This window comes from Nycticebus coucang, chromosome 22 (genome assembly GCF_027406575.1).
Source record: "Nycticebus coucang isolate mNycCou1 chromosome 22, mNycCou1.pri, whole genome shotgun sequence".
NCBI classification, from domain to species: domain Eukaryota; kingdom Metazoa; phylum Chordata; class Mammalia; order Primates; family Lorisidae; genus Nycticebus; species Nycticebus coucang.
The window spans coordinates 24841759-24856862 of record NC_069801.1 but is presented as its reverse complement, the minus strand read 5'-3'; positions in this window follow the sequence as shown (position 1 = coordinate 24856862).

Below are 15104 nucleotides of genomic sequence, written 5' to 3'. Positions count from 1 at the left end.
TCTGTGAAACAGGAGCAGCCCTAGCTCAGGAAGGAGGGCAGGAGGCACAGGGAACACGAGGGAAGCCCAGGTGGTTTGCACACCGTAGTGACCACTCTGCTCCTTGCTCTCCACCTCCTATCTAGCATTCCCTACTCTCCAAGGCCAAAATGTCCTGAGCTAGGCCGGCAACCCTACCGCACCATCCCATCTTTAGTCCTGTGCCAAGTAGCCGGCCCCAGTAGTTCCTCGGGCCCCAAGGTCCCACATGGGCAGCCCAGACAGCTGGTGGGCACAGCTGAAGAGTGGGGGAAGTTCCCTTCAGAATGGGTTGCTACTTTGCCCCTGGGCCAGCTCCTGTTTCCAGCCCTCACTTCTCACACCCAATCCCCAAGGCCCCTTTCTATTCAACGGGTGTAGCCACTGGTGCTTTGAAGCCTTTTGTTTTTATAAGATAGTTTTGCAAAGGGACCAGATTCTCTTTTCACTGGGATCTTGCAAAGTGGGGAGTGCTTCTCTGGTTTCTGTGCAGATGGGTTGATTAAAGATGGTGTTTTCTTCTCTATATTCCTGTCCTGCCCTCTGGATCAGTGAGACCTTCTAAGGGAAAAGTCTCTGTGCAAGGGTAGACAGGGCTGAGTGGATGTCATCTTTAGGGCACTGGCTGGGGATGTGGCTTTGGGCCAGTCACCCTCTCTTCCCTTACCCAAAAAGATGCAGAGGTCAGAGTGTTCTCAAACCTGGCTTCATAATCCCTTAATGAGATTTCTACTATTTTTCTGATGAAGTGCATTTTGAATTTATGCCTCCAAATATTTTTGCATCTGGCTCTGCCCTCTTCCTGACAATTCTGTCCCTGGCTTGGAATGAGCTGGCACATAGTGCATTAGTCACGAATTCCTACATTCTACCCTTGATCTCCTGGATTTTTTTCTGGTGATACAGCCCAAGAATCAGCATTTTAAATGTGTGTGTGTGTAAACAGGGAATGTGTATATATGGTACAAAATTCAGAAGGTTCGGCAGGGAGGGGCGGGGGGGTCCATATACCATATACCTGTTTTTCATATCTTTCCAAAGATAGTTAATTCTTTTAAAAAATCATACAAATATTTTTTCCCTTTTTCACACAAATGGAAACATTCTACTTATCCTTCAACTTCCTGCTTTCACTTAACTCAGTGACTGGTCCCGATGCAGCTTAGGAGTAAGAACCAGTCTTCCATGAGGATGCCTGAGGCCCTCTAAGCAAACCCTGGTGGACCACTACTTGACCATGGAGTCCAGAAGAAAATAAGGCACAGACACTGCCACCAAGGAGCTCCTGGTCTATTGGGAACACAGAGGAAGATTAAATGCCGAGAGCAGACACCAATAGGAGCTCAGGAGAGGGAGCTGACATAGCACCTAGGGTACGAATAGTAGGAGACAAATAGGTTGGAGGAAGCTTCAGTGTGAAATGTGTTAGTTTCCTATTGCTATCATGACAAATTACCACAACTTCAGTATCTTAAAACAATGTAAATTTGTTACAGTTCTGTAGAAGTCCAGTGTGAGTCTTACAGACTAAAATGGGAAGATGTCTGCAGGGTTGTATCTCTTTCTGGATACTCTGGGGAGAATCCATTTCCTTGGTGTTTCCAGGTGCCAGAGGCTTCCTGCATTCCTTGGCTTATGGCCCCTTCTTCATCTTCAAAGCCAGCAACATCCCTTCTCTCTGACCCTCCTTTACCATCACATCTCTGACCAACACCAGTAATAGTTCCCTGCTTTTAGGAACTCAGATAATCCGACATCTCCTCTGCATTTCCTCATCTCCCTGGGTTTTTTTGTTTTCTGTTGTTGCTGTTGTTTTTTTTTTTTTTTTGAGACAGAGTCTCACTATGTTGCCCTCGGTAGAGTGCTGAGGTGTCACAGCTCACAGCAACTTCTAACTCTTGGGCTTAAGTGATTCTCTTGCCTCAGCCTCCCAAGTAGCTGGGACTACAGGCACCTGCCACAAAATATTCCCAGCTATTTTTTGTTGTTGTAATTGTCATTGTTGTTTGGCAGGCCCAGGCTGGGTTTGAACCTGCCAGCCAGACCTAGTACATGTGGCCGGTGCCCTAACCACTGAGTTACAGGCACTGAGCCTTTTTTTTTTTTTTTTTCATTTTTGAGACAGTTTGTTCTGATGCCTGGGCTGGAGAGCAGTAGTGCAGTCCTAAACTGCAAAATCTTGGGCTCAAGAGAACCTCCTGGCTCAGCCTGCTGAGCAGCTGGAACTACAGACATGAACTACCATGCTGGCTAATTTTTTTAATTTTTTGTAGAGAAAGTGTTGGTCAGACTAGTCTCAAACTCATGCCCTCAAGCAATCCTCTCACTTCAGCCTCCCAAAGTGCTGAGATTACAGATGTGAGCCACCACTGCACCGACCCCATCTCAAAGTTCTTTTTTTTTTTTTTTTTTTTTGTAGAGACAGAGTTTCACTGTACCGCCCTCGGGTAGAGTGCCGTGGCGTCACATGGCTCACAGCAACCTCTAACTCTTGGGCTTACGCGATTCTCTTGCCTCAGCCTCCCGAGCAGCTGGGACTACAGGCGCCCATCACAACACCCGGCTATTATTTTTGTTGTTGCAGTTGGGCCGGGGCTGGGTTTAAACCCGCCACCCTCGGCATATGGGGCCGGCGCCCTACTCACTGAGCCACAGGCGCCGCCCCATCTCAAAGTTCTTAACTTACTCCTGTCTGCAATTTCCCCTTCGTCGTATAATGCATTCCCAGGGTTGAGACATTGGAATCTGGACATCTTTGAGGGCCACTATTCTGTCTTCCTCAGGGAAGGTGTTATCTCTAGGTTACAACAGCCCTGAATGTCAAATCAGAGTTCATCAGCCCCTTGGGATAGCAGGGGGAAACTATTGAAGGGTTTTGATCACAAGCTACTTGATTAGAGCTGTTCTTTAGAGAAGTGGTAGGGTGAAAGGGAGGGTTGGAGGCTCGGCACCTGTGGCTCAAGCAGCTAAGGCACCAGCCACATACACCTGAGCTGGCGGGTTCAAATCCAGCGCGGGCCCACCAAACAACAATGACAGCTGCAACCAAAAAATAGCCAGGTGTTGTGGCCGGGCGCCTGTAGTCCCAGCTACTTGGGAGGCAGAGGCAGGAGAATCGCTTGAGCCCAAGAGTTGGAGGTTGCTGTGAGCTGTGAAGCCATGGCACTCTACCCAGGGCGACAGCTTGAGGCTCTCTCAAAAAAAAAAAAGAAAAGAAAAGAAAGGGCGGCGCCTGTGGCTCAGTCGGTAGGGCGCCGGCCCCATATACCGAGGGTGGCGGGTTCAAGCCCGGCCCCGGCCAAACTGCAACCAAAAAATAGCCGGGCGTTGTGGTGGGCGCCTGTAGTCCCAGCTACTCGGGAGGCTGAGGCAAGAGAATCGCTTAAGCCCAGGAGTTGGAGGTTGCTGAGAGCTGTGTGAGGCCACGGCACTCTACCGAGGGCCAGAAAGTGAGACTCTGTCTCTACAAAAAAAGAAAAAAAAAAAAAAAGAATTTAGAAAAGAAAAGAAAGGGAGAGTTGGAACAGGAAAGAGGCCTGGAGTTTCTCTCTCTCTTTTTTTTTGTAGAGACAGAGTCTCACTTTATCGCCCTCGGTAGAGTGCCGTGGCGTCACACAGCTCACAGCAACCTCCAATTCCTGGGCTTAGGCCATTCTCTTGCCTCAGCCTCCCGAGTAGCTGGGAGTACAAGCGCCTGCTACAACGCCCGGCCATTTTTTATTGTAGTTGTTGTTGCAGTTTGGTCGGGGCTGGGTTTGAACCCTTAAACCTGCCACCCTCGGTATATGGGGCCAGCGCCCTACCCACTGAGCCACAGGTGCCAACCAAATCTTATCCTTCTTTTTTTTTTTTTTTTTTTTGCAGTTTTGACTGGGGCCAGGTTTGAACCCACCACCTCTAGTATATGGGGCTGGTGCCCTTCTCCTTTGAGCCACAGGTGCCGCCCAGAGGCCTGGAGTTTCTCACTTTTTTTTTTTTTTTTTGAGACAGAGTCTCACTCTGTTGCTCTCGGTAGAGTGTCGTGGTGTCACAGCTCACAGCAACCTCAAACTCTTGGGCTTAAGTGATTCTCTTGTCTCAGCCTCCCAAGTAACTGGGACTACAGGCACCCACCACAATGCCTGGCTATTTTTGTTGTTGTTTTTTTTTTTTTTAGAGACAGAATCTCACTGTACCGCCCTCGGGTAGAGTGCCATGACGTCACATGGCTCACAGCAACCTCTAACTCTGGGCTTACGCGATTCTCTTGCCTCAGCCTCCCAAGCAGCTGGGACTACAGGCGCCTGCCACAACGCCCGGCTATTTTTTGGTTGCAGTTTGGCCGGGGCTGGGTTTGAACCCACCACCCTCAGCATATGGGGCTAGCGCCCTACTCACTGAGCCACAGGTGCCGCCTTTGTTGTTGTTGTTGTTGTCATTTTTGTTTAGCAGGCCCAGGCCAGATTCGAATCCACCAACCTCAGTGCATGTGGCCAGCACCCTAACCACTGAGCTACAGGCAACGAGTCTGAGTTTCTCGCTTCTGCTTGTAAACAGTGTTCTCAGGTATGTGTGTGATGACAAGTACTCACTTGTGCAGCAGTGATCAGCAGTGATCAGCATGGACTGCGTGAGTCAGCTGGGTCCAAATCCCAAATCCATCACTCCATGGAACCCCTCAAGCTGGTCTCTTAGGAAATCCAGTGAAATGCACCTAGCTCCTGCCATCCTGAGACCATCTCCCCCCAACTCCTGTACATTAGAACACTAGGTAGAGCCAACTGTCTTGCAAAACTGCTGAATCATAAGGGTGCCGAAGGTATTCTTTGAAGCAATAGATTATGAATTGATCCAAAGTGCATTTGACAAGCACATAGTCCACTGTAATTTACAGGCAATGCACATATTTTTTTCAATACATTGGAATTTGCATCTTGCAAATTCAAAACTTTTTAAACAGGGGGCCAGTTCACTGTCCCTCAGACCGTTGGAGGGTCGGACTATAGTTAAAAAAAAAAAAAAACTATGAACAAATTCCTATGCACACTGCACATATCTTATTTTGAAGTAAAAAAAGAAAACACAAACAAATACAATCACACCGCCTCATGTGGCCTGTGGGCCGCAGTTTGAGGACCCCCGGATTAGGGTTTAGTTAGGGCCTGATGGTAAGGACTCACACCCTCCTAAGAAGATTCAGTACTCTAAAGAGCCACTTTGCAGTGTTTCTCAGGCTTCCAAACTTTCAGAATTCCTTAAATATTCCTTCACTATCAGCCAATTAAAAGAAAACAAATAAAACCATAAAATCCATATTTCTAAACCCAAGTTGCTCTTTGACACACTGATACTACATCTCCAGGGTAGTGATGGGAATCTGTGCTGCTCCAGTGCCCCAGGTGAAGCAGGTTTGGCAAATCCCAAGCCCCAGGACAGACATTCAGTTTTCTGAGACAGAATCTCACTTTCTCACTTTCGGTGGAATGCCGTGGCATCATAGCTCACAGCAACCTCCAACTCTTGGGCTTAAGCGATTCTCTTGCCTCAGTCTCCCAAGTAGCTGGGACTAAAGGCGTCTGCCACAACACCTGGCTATTTTTTAGAGATGAGGTCTTGCTCTTGCTCAGGCTGGTCTCGAACCCGTGAGCTCAGGCATCCATCCGCCTCAGGCTTCCAGAATGCTAGTATTATAGGAGTGAGCCACCTCCCCCGGCAAGGTATTCAGTTCTGAAACTCCACCTGCTCCATAGTCCTGGAGGCCTTCCAAGTTATGCCTGCCAGCTCCTGTATATCAAGAACATGACTTTAGGGCGGCACCTGTGGCTCAGCGGGTAGGGCGCCGGTCCCATATGCCTGGAGGTGGCAGGTTCAAACCCAGCCCCGGCCAAAAAAAAAAAAAAAAAGACTTTAATGTTTACTCAAAACTGAATTACGTTTAAGCTCTATTTCATTTGTTACTGGCAGTCTTACAATTTTTTTTAATGGATTAGTCATTTCCAAGGCTGTAGTCAACTACTAGGTTAATTTGGTTAAAGTCAAGGTAATTTTTTTTTTTTTTTTTTTTGTGGTTTTTGGCCGGGGCTGGGTTTGAACCCACCACCTCTGGTATATGGGACCAGCGCCCTACTCCTTGAGCCACAGGCGCTGCCCAAGGTAATTTTTTTTTGAGACAGAGTCTCACTCTGTCACCCTGGATAGAGTGTTGTGGTGTCCGAGCTCACAGCAACCTCAGACTCTTGGGCTCAAGCAATCCCCTGGCCTCCGCCTCACAAGTAGGTGTGACTACAGGCACCTCAGTAGCTTTTTTCTGGTTTTGGTAAAGGCGTGGTCTCACTCTTGCTCAGGCTGGTCTTGAACTCCTGAACTTGAGGGATCCTCCCACTTCAGCCTCCCACAGTGCTAGGATTGCAGGCTTCAGCCACCTCACCCAGCCAAAGGCAGGTTAATTTCATCAGTAGGTTAGTTTGGCCAAAGGCAGGACTCGTAGAGGAGAGGGGTCCTGGAGAGTGGGGAAGGCCAGACCAAGTTCTGCCTTTCCCTCTTCTAGCTCCAGCCTCATTCACCTGGACCAGGTAAGGGTAGCTCCATTCCCACCCCAGCACTGGTGTCCCCACCCTGGTTCCAGTGACTCAGCAGTTTCCTTGTCTGCCCTGGAACCAGGCTGAGCAGGCCCAGGCAGGTTGCAGCTTAGAGAGGTGCCTGGTATCCAGCACCTAGATTCTAGTTTTTCCTCTGTCCCCAACCACCTGTGACCTCGGGCAACTCCTCCTCCTCAGGCCTTGATGATGCTATCAGTGAAGTGAGAGAGCTGGACTTGCATGAATATGCACAGGTTTCTTTACTGCTGACATTCTGAAATAGAGCTTCAAAACCTTCACTATACTTAGAATGCCATTCTTTTTTTTTTTTTTTTTTGAGATAGAGTCTCACTATGTCGCCCTCGGTAGAATGCCATGACATCACAGCTCACAGCAACCTCTAGCTCATGGGCTTAAGCAATTCTCTTGCCTTAGCCTCCCTAGTAGCTGGGACTACAGGTGCCCGCCACAATGCCTGGCTTTTTTGTTGCAGTTGTCACTGCTGGTTTTACATGGCTGGGGCTGGGTTCGAACCTGCCACCCTTGGTATATGGGGCCGGCGCCCTACCCACTGAGCCACAGGCACCGCCCCTAGAATGCCATTCTTTTTTTTTTTTTTTTTTTTTGTAGAGACAGAGTCTCACTGTACCGCCCTTGGGTAGAGTGCCGTGGCGTCACACGGCTCACAGCAACCTCCAACTCTGGGGCTTACGCGATTCTCTTGCCTCAGTCTCCCGAGCAGCTGGGACTACAGGCGCCCGCCACAACGCCCGGCTATTTTTTTGCTGTTGCAGTTTGGCCGGGGCTGGGTTTGAACCCGCCACCCTCGGCATATGGAGCCGGCGCCCTACTCACTGAGCCACAGGCGCCGCCCTAGAATGCCATTCTAAAATACAGATTCCTGGGCTTCACCTGCATAACAGATCCCTATGCATTGGGGCCTGGGGCCCAAGCATCTGAATTCATCATTCAAATATTTATTAAGCAGCTATTATGTACTAGGAATTGTGAATAAAACATACATTAATCCCTGCTCCTGGTAAGGGTGCCTGTTGGAGGAGACATAAAATAAATAAGCAAGCATAATAGCCGGGCATTGTGGCGAGCTCTATTTTTAGTAGAGATGGGGTCTCCCTCTTGCTCAGGCCACACACAGCCTCAATTCCACTTTTAAAGTGGATGTCAGGGCTTGGCACCTGTAGCTCAGTGGCTAGGGCACCAGCCACATACACCGGAGCTGGCGGGTTCGAATCCAGCCTGGGCCTGCCAAACAACAATGACAACTACAACCAATAAATAGCCAGGCATTGTTGCTGGTGCCTGTAGTCCCAGCTACTTGGGAGGCTGAGGCAAGAGAATCGCTTGAGCCCAAGAGTTTGAGGTTGCTGTGAGCTGTGACGCCACAGCATTCTACCCAGGGTGACATAGTGAGACTCTGTCTCAAAAAATAATAATAATAATAAAATTAAATAAATAAATAGGGCGGTGCTTGTGGCTCAAAGGAGTAGGGTGCCGGCCTCATATGCCGGAGGTGATGGGTTCAAACCCAGCCCCGGCCAAAAACTGCAATAAATAAATAAATAAATAAAGTGGATGTCAGACCGGGGTACAGTGCCTCACGCCTATAATCTTAGCACTCTGGGAGGCGGAGGCGGGTGAATTGCTTGATCTCGGGAGTTTGAGACTAGCGTGAGCAATAGTGAAACTCCATCTCTACTGAAAATAGAAAAAACAAGCCAAGTATTGTGGCAGGCACCTATAGTCCCAGCTTTGGGAGGATGAAGCAAGAGAATTGCTTGAGCTCAAGAGTTTGAGGCTGCTGTGAGCTACGACACCATAGCACTCTGCCAGGGGTGACAAAGTGAGGCTCTGTCTCAAAAAAGAAAATAAAGGCAAAATAAAGAAGGTTAAGTAGAAAGCAAAGAGAACAGCAAGGTCAAAGGCCTGAGTACAGGAGGGAGGCAGAGAGGCCACTATGGCAGGTTCAGAGCAAGGAGTAAAGGAAGGTAGTAGATAAGGTCACAGGATAAAGGAGGGAGTGGCATCAGACTGGCCTTGGAGGACATTTTAAAAGGGCTTTAGCTCTAACCTAAGCAGAATGGAAACCACCACAGAACACAACAAAGGGATTCTGGGTAGAATCCCTGTGGTTACTGGGTGAATACACATCAGGAGGTCAAGGGCAGGAACTGAGACACCAGGTTGGGGGCCATCAAGATAATCCAGGGGAGGCCAGGGCCTGGTGGCTCTCCCCTGTAATCCAAGCACTGTGGGAGGCTGAGACAGGAGGATCCCTTGAACCCAGGAGTTTGAGGATGCTGTGAGCTAGGCTGACACCAGGGAACTCTAGCAGGGGCAATAGAGTGAGACTCTGTCTCAAAAAAAAGAAAAGAAAAAGAGATAATCTAGATGAGAGAAGTTTATGGCTCAGGCAGCCCTGGAAGCAGTGGGAAGTGTTTGGATCCACTATATTTTGAGGGTAAGGGCAACAGGGTTGCTGCTGGGTTGGATATGGGGTATAAATGAAAGAGGAGAGGTTGGGCACAGTGGCTCATGCCTGTAATCCTAGCACTCTGGGAAACCAACGTGGGTGGTTTGCCTGAACTCACAGGTCGAGATCAGCCTGAGCAAGAGTGAGACACCATCTCTGAAAATAGCTAGACGTTGTGGCAAGTGCCTGTAGTCCCAGCTACTTGGGAGGCTGAGGCAAGAGAATTGCTTGAACCCAAGAGTTTGAGGTTGCTGTGAGCTGTGATGCTAGGGCCCTCAACTCAGAGCAACAGAGTGAGACTCTGTTTAAAGATAGATAGATAGGGGCGGTGCCTGTGGCTCAAAGGAGTAGGGCGCTGGCCCCATATGGCAGAGGTGGCAGGTTCAAACCCCAGCCACAGCCAAAAAAACTGCAAAAAAAAAAGATAGAGGGTGGTGCCTGTGGCTCAAAGGAGTAGGACCGCCAAACCCATATGCCAGAGGTGGCAGGTTCAAACCCAGCCCCTGCCAAAAAAAATAGATAAATAGATAAAAAGAGAAGAGTGGCTCGGCGCCTGTGGCTGAAGTGGCTAAGGCACCGGCCACATACACTTGAGCTAGCAGGTTCAAATCCAGCCCAGGCCCGCCAACAATGACAGCTGCAACCAAAAAACAGCCGGGCATTGTGGCGGGTGCCTGAAGTCACAGCTACTTGGGAGGTGGAGGCAGGAGAATCGCTTGAGCCCAGGAGTTGGAGGTTGCTGTGAGCTGTGATGCCACTGCACTCTACCCAGGGCGACAGCTTGAGGCTCTGTCTCAAAAAAAGAGTTAAATCAGGGCGGTGCCTGTGGCTCAAAGGAGTAGGGCACTGGCCCCATATGCCAGAGGTGGCAGGTTCAAACCCAGCCCTGGCCAAAAAATGCAAAAAAAAAAAAAAGAGAGAGAAGAGTCAGGGAAGAAGGCTGAGGTAGGGAAAAAATCCGGGAGCTTATAAGAATTAGTATTTCAGGGCGGCGCCTGTGGCTCAGTGAGTAGGGCGCCGGCCCCATATGCCGAGGGTGGCGGGTTCAAACCCAGCCCTGGCCAAACTGCAACAAAAAAATAGCCGGGCGTTGTGGCGGGCGCCTGTAGTCCCAGCTGCTCGGGAGGCTGAGTAAGCCCAAGAGTTAGAGGTTGCTGTGAGCCGTGTGACGCCGCGGCACTCTACCCGAGGGCGGTACAGTGAGACTCTGTCTCTACAAACAAAAAAAAAAACAATTAGTATTTCAGACGACGTCTGTGGCTGAATGGATAGGGCGCTGGCCCCACATACTAAGGGTGGCAGGTTTGAACCCAGCCCCAGCCAAACAGCAGCAAAAAAAAGAACTAGTATTTCTCCTGGCTTGGCGCACAGTGGTTACAGTGCCAGCCATATACACTGATGGTGGCATGCTCGAACCCAGCCCGGGCCAGCTAAACAACATTGACAACTGCAAAAAAAAAAAAATAGCCGGGAGTTGTGGCAGGTGCCTGTAGTCCCAGCTACTTGGGAGGCTGAGACAAGAGAATCAGTTGAGCCCAAGAGTTTGAGGTTTCCATAAGTTGTGACGCCACAGCACTCTACCAAGGGCAACATAGTGACACTCTGTTTCAAAAAAAAAGAACTAGCATTTCTCAGCCTGAGCAAGAGCAAGACACCATCTTAGGGTGGTGCCTGTGGCTCAAAGGGGTAGGGCGCCAGCCCCATATGCCAGAAGTAGCGGGTTCAAACCCAGTCCCGGCCAAAAACTGCAAAAAAAACAAAACAAAACAAACATACAAAAAAACACCATCTCTACAAAAAATAGAAAAATTGGGCCATGCCTGTGGCTCAGTGGATAGGGCACCAGCCCCATATACCAAGGGTGGCGGGTTTGGGTCTGGCCCCCAGACAAACTGCAGCAAAAAAAATAGCAGGGCATTGTGGTGGGGGCCTGTAGTCCCAGCTACTCAGGAGGCTGAGGCAAGAGAATTACCTAAGCCCAGGAGTCGGAGGTTGCTGTGAGCTGTGTGGCGCCACAGCACTCTACCGAGGGCAATAAAGTGAAACTCTGTCTCTACAAAAAAAAAAAAAAAAAATATATATATATATATATATATATAAATTAGCCAAGCACGGTGGTGGGCGACTATAATCCCAGCTACTTGGGAGGCTGAGGCAAGAGGATCACCTGACCCCAGAAGTTGAAAGTTGCAGTGAGCTATGATGTTTTGTTTTTTTGTTTGTTTGTTTTTTGCAGTTTTTGGCCAGGGCTGGGTTTGAACCCACCACCTCCAGCATATGGGGCTGGCGCCTTACTCCTTTGAGCCACAGGTGCCGCCCCCAGTGAGCTATGATGACACCACTGCATTCCAATCCAGGTGACAGAGCGAGACTCTGTCATAAAAAAAGATAAGAAAAACAACTAGCATTTTTGAGTTGTATCTTAGTTTATCGATTTCATTCTCTGCCAAGAAATATTCATTGAGCACCTATAAGCTCCAGACACTGGGGCTACAGTCATGAACAAGACAGACTCAATTTCTCTCTTAGAACTTTAGAACTTACTTTCTTTCTTTCTTTTTTATTTTATTTTATGTTTTTTTTTGTGGAGACAGAGCCTGACTTTATGGCCCTCGGTAGAGTGCCGTGGCCTCACACAGCTCACAGCAACCTCCAACTCCTGGGCTTAAGCGATTCTCCTGTCTCAGCCTCCCGAGTAGCTGGGACTACAGGCGCCCGCCACAACACCCGGCTATTTTTTGGTTGCATTTCAGCCGGGGCCGGGTTTGAACCCACCACCCTCAGTATATGGGGCCGGCGCCCTACCGACTGAGCCACAGGCGCCGCCCCTCTTTTTTTTTTTGTAGAGACAGAGTCTCACTTCACTGCCCTCGGTAGAGTGCTGTGGCGTCACACGGCTCACAGCAACCTCCAGCTCTTGGGCTTACGTGATTCTCTTGCCTCAGCCTCCCGAGCAGCTGGGACTACAGGCGCCCGCCACAACGCCCGGCTATTTTTTTGATGCAGTTTGGCTGGGGCTGAGTTTGAACCCGCCACCCTCGGCATATGGGGCCGGCGCCCTACTCACTGAGCCACGGGCGCCGCCCTTTTTTTTTTTTGCTTTCAATTTCAGCTGGCTTTCACTCTTCTTAGTTTGAAGAGTTTTCTTGTTTTTGTTTTTTCTGTTCTTCCTTTCGCGATTCATTTGCCCTTTGCCTCCCAAGTAGCTGGGATTACAGGTGGCTACCACAATGCCTGGCTTTTTTGGTAGGGACGGGGTTTCACTCTGGCTCACTCCTGCTCATACTGGTGTTGAACCTCCAGGCTCAGGCAATCCACCCGCCTCTGCCTCCCACAGCGCTGGGACTACAGGCGTGAGCCACCACACCCAGCCTAGCATTTACTTTCTAATCTAAACAGAACTGACATATATTTTCTTTCTTTTTTGTTTTTTCGAGACAGAGTATCATTCTGTTGCCCTGGGTAGAGTGCTCTGGCATCACAGCTCACAGCAACCTCAAACTCCTGGGCGCAAGCGATCCTCCTGCCTCAGTCTCCTTAGTAGCTGGGACCACAGGCACCCACTATGATGACTGGCTAGATTTTTCTATTTCTATTTTTATTTTTTTGAGACAGAGCCTCAAGCTGTCACCCTGGGTAGAGTACCATGGCATCACAGCTCACAGCAACCTCCAACTCCTGGGCTCAAGCAATTCTCCTGCCTCTGCCTCCCAAGTAGCTGGGACTACAGCACCCGCCACAATTCCTGGCTATTTTTTTTGTTTGTTTGTTTTTATTTTTGCAGTTTTTGGCCAGGGCTGGGTTTGAACTCACCACCTCCAGCATATGGGGCTGCACCCTACCCCTTTGAGCCACAGGCACTGCCCTGATTTTTCTCTTTTTAGTAGAGATTGGGTCTGTTGTTGCCCAGGCTGGTCTCCAAATTCTTTTTTTGGGCCGGGGCTGGGTTTGAACCTGCCACCTCCGGCATATGGGACCGGCGCCCTACTCCTTGAGCCATAGGCGCCACCCAGGTCTCCAAATTCTTAAGCTCAAGCAATCCACCCATCTCGGCCTCCCAGAGTGCTATGATTACAGGTGTGAGTCAGCACATCACCTGACCACAATCCTAAATTCTATCACCGTCATCTTAAAGATGAAGAAACGAAAGCTGGAATAGGTAAGTCACTTGCCAAGGTCACAGCTGGTAAATGGCAGCATTCACTCCGGCCACTCTGCTTCGTGGGCTCAGTCTCTAACCATTGGACACATAGGAAGGGGATCATAGGGAATTCTGATATCCAGAGTTGAGAACCACTGTCCTAGGACTTGGGGCTAAAATTAAGAAACATTATCTTGGCTTGGCTCCTATAGCTCAGCGGCTAGGGCGCCAGCCACGTACACTGGAGTTGGTGGGTTTGAATCCAGCCCGGGCCTGCCAAACAACAACGACAACTACAACCAAAAAATAACCAGGTGTTGTGGCAGGTGCCTGTAGTCCCAGCTTCTTGGGAGGCTGAGGCAAGAGAATCGCTTAAGCCCAAGAGTTTAAGGTTGCTGTGAGTTGTGACGCCACGCACTCTACCCAGGGTGACAGCTTGAGACTCTGTCTCAAAAAAATAAAAAAAAGAAAGAAAGAAAGAAACATTATCTCCTACAGTTCTGTGGGTCAAGAATTCAGGAGCAATTGGGTGGCGCCTGTGGCTCAGTCGGTAGGGCGCCGGCCCCATATACCGAGGGTGGCGGGTTCAAGCCCAGCCCCGGCCAAACTGCAACCAAAAAATAGCCGGGCGTTGTGGCGGGCGCCTGTGGTCCCAGCTACTCGGGAGGCTGAGGCAAGAGAATCGCTTAAGCCCAGGAGTTGGAGGTTGCTGTGAGCTGTGTGAGGCCACGGCACTCTACCGAGGGCCATAAAGTGAGACTCTGTCTCTACAAAAAAAAAAAAAAAAAGAATTCAGGAGCAAGCTAGGTGGGGTGGCACTCATGAGTTCAAGACCAGCCTTGGCACCATAGCAAGAACTCATCTCAGAAAAAGAAGAGAAAAGAAAAAGAAAATCTGAGAGCAGTTTAGCTGGATGGTGCTGGCCAGGAATCCTCATGAGGCTGCAGTTAAGACTTAGGCCAGGGGGGGCAGCGCCTGTGGCTCAGTGAGCAGGGCGCCGGCCCCATATGCCGAGGGTGGCGGGTTCAGCCCCGGCCAAACTGCAACAAAAAAATAGCCGGGCATTGTGGCGGGCGCCTGTAGTCCCAGCTACTCGGGAGGCTGAGGCAGGAGAATCGCCTAAGCCCAGGAGTTGGAGGTTGCTGTGAGCTGTGTGACGCCATGGCACTCTACCAAGGGCAATAAAGTGAAACTCTCTCTACAAAAAAAAAAGACTTAGGCCAGGGCTGGGCGCGGTGGCTCATGCCTATAATCCTAACACTCTAGGAGGCTGAGGTGGGTGGATTGCCTGAGCTCACAGGTTAGAGACCAGCCTGAGCAAGAGCAAGACCTCATCTCTAAGAACAACCAGGCATTGTGGCAGGCTCCTGTAGTCCCAGCTACTCAGCAAGCTGAGGCAAGAGGATCACTTGAGCCCAAGAGTTTGAGGTTGCTGTGAGCTATGGAGCCATGGTACTCTACTGAGGGTGACAAAATGAAACTTTGTTTCAAAAAAGAACAACAACAAAAAAAAGAGTTAGGCCAGGGCTGCAGGCTCCTTTGGGGTATGAAGGCTCCTTTGGGGTGGAAGGTCCACTTTCAAGATTGCTCAGTCACATAGTTGTTGGTGGGAGGCCTGTGTTCCTTTCTAAAAGGACCCCTCCACTAGGAGGTTTGGGTGTGCTCACACATAGTACCCATGCCAGGATTACAGGCTTGAGCCACTGTGCTGGGCCCTGGATATACTTTTTTTTTTTTTTTTTTGTAGAGACAGAGTCTCACCTGATCGCCCTCAGTAGAGTGCGGTGGCGTCACACAGCTCACAGCACCCTCCAAATCCTTGGGCTTAGGCAATTCTCTTGACTCAGCCTCCCAGGTAGCTGGGACTTCAGGTGCCCGCCACAACGCCCGGCTATTT